This window comes from Vigna radiata, chromosome 5, assembly GCF_000741045.1.
Source record: "Vigna radiata var. radiata cultivar VC1973A chromosome 5, Vradiata_ver6, whole genome shotgun sequence".
Lineage (NCBI taxonomy): Eukaryota > Viridiplantae > Streptophyta > Magnoliopsida > Fabales > Fabaceae > Vigna > Vigna radiata.
In genome coordinates, this window is record NC_028355.1 from 12,490,987 (window position 1) to 12,493,143 (window position 2,157).

Consider the following 2,157-nt stretch of genomic DNA (forward strand, 5'->3'; position numbering starts at 1 on the left):
GATGTGGGGTTCGGTGGTTGGATGCTTGTGGTTGCAATTCATTTTGAAGAATGAAAGGTTGATTTGATGGAAGAGTTACGATAGCTTTCATTTGTGCACACTAAATTGCTTTAAGTTTGACTCAAGCAATTGTTTAGTCAAAAGGGGCTACTGCCACGTCTTGGTTGAGGAGGATTTAAGCTCATTTTGAAGCTTGGCATTGGTGCAACATGATGAGGAGAGTACGTTGCTGGCTGCTACTGTTACAGAAAGAGCAAGACCTCTTCCACCTTTTAATTGAAGTGATAGCTTGACTTGGATGGGTGAATACAGTGGTTTATGGTTATGGGGTCTGGATGAGATGGGAATTTATTGGCTTATTTAACTTTGAAGAATGAAAGTATATTAGGTGGCATTGGGAGATGTTGTACGGTTGAAAGGTGGAGAAAAGAATTTTGATTCTTGGACCGAATTTGGGTCTCGACTGGAGCAACCTTATTCCATTCTTGGAATTCTCAATTGAAGAAAAAGATATGGTATTTGTTGAAATTTGGTGCAGCATAGATTCTCGGCCATGTGGGTTCTAGGCCATTTACAATTTGCATCTTCTTTTGGTAGGCATATGGGTCACGTGAGTGGTAGACGGAAAAATATGTTTGTTTATTTCTTGTGTTTTAATTTAATTTGCATTGTAGGATTAGTTTTTAATTTCTTTAATTTAGTTTTGCATTTAATTTAACTTAACTGTGTTTAGATATTTGATTTGTGTAGTATTGGGTTAGCATTTGCACTCTCTTTAATGATTTTTTTATGATGTTTGAATGTGTCTAATTTTTATTTTTAGTTTAGCCTCTTTAATTCAAAAAACACTTTTCAAACCCCCCCCCCCTCTTTTCGTGTTAGACTCGATTCTTGAACCGCAAAATTGGTCTTTGGGAGACGACCTAGGGGTCATTCCCTAGCTATACTGCATTTATGTGCACATAAAATTTGTGTGAGTTGCGACAGCGTATCAAGGAACCTCTGAGAGTCGAATCCTATCGAGATTTCTGGCATCTTCCTTTTACCCCAGTATTTCTTACCCTGTGTGATGCTGATGCCATTTCTTCAATAAATACAATTTGCCAAAAACCACAGAAATCTATTGTTAGAAGTTAATGCATTCACAAACATTTTCAAACCCAACAAAATTACAACTATGGGTGCCCAGGGTCCCCCTTTCACAATGCAAAACATACCACAAAAACACAGCAAATCGCCCGGCGGTACAGAGGCTTACCGCCCGGCGGTATGCACAAGGTTGAATATCGCCCGACGGTGAGAGGGGTTTTCAAAAAAATTTCATCAAATCAACCCTAATCTCCACTCAAATGCTAATTCCTACCATGCCAACCAATTTCAAACAACTTAAACGGTCTAGAGCAGTTCCCAATTCAACAATCCATGCAAAGAATCTCAAAACCCTAAGTTACCAAATTCCTAAGCATGTTCATCAAGAATTTCAAAATTAAGAACTAACAAATGAAACTTACTTGAGTGGAGATATGAATGCTTGCAACAAATCCTTCAATTGATGATGGAAGACTCTAAATGCACACCCCCACCAAGAAAAACCCCAAATATGAGCAAGAGCAAAACTTTTTGTGAGTGAGTGTTAAGAAAGTGTATAGAAATCTCTTTAAAAACCCTCTTGGAAGTGCAAATCTGGAGCAAAGTGTAGGGAGACCGCCAGGGGAAACTCAAAGGGGCAAGGCAAAGTGAAGAAATCTTGAAAATACCCAGCTTTTAAAGAGCTCGGGTTCTATTTTTCGTCGCCACCGCCCAACGGCAAAGTGGTACCGCCCGGCGGTGGGTGGTAATTTTCCTTACCACTTTTCTTGCTTGCCTCATTGTGATTTCTCTTGGTGACTCCTGATCTTTGCCCTAAATTTTTCAATCTCAAGATTTTGCTCACTCAAATGCATGTGCACACAAAATGTAATAGACAAAATTTGAAAAACAGAAAAAAAAACACAGAAATTCAAATTATGATCCAACAATTGGGAAAGTCTCCACAAACACCCATCAGTAGGTGTTAAACTTCTTCGTGCTTAGTATTTTCTTCTTCTTCTTCTTTATGTTAAACCTCTTCAAGAAGTTGATCATGCCAAGCACATGTTTCCATTCATCAATCATAGG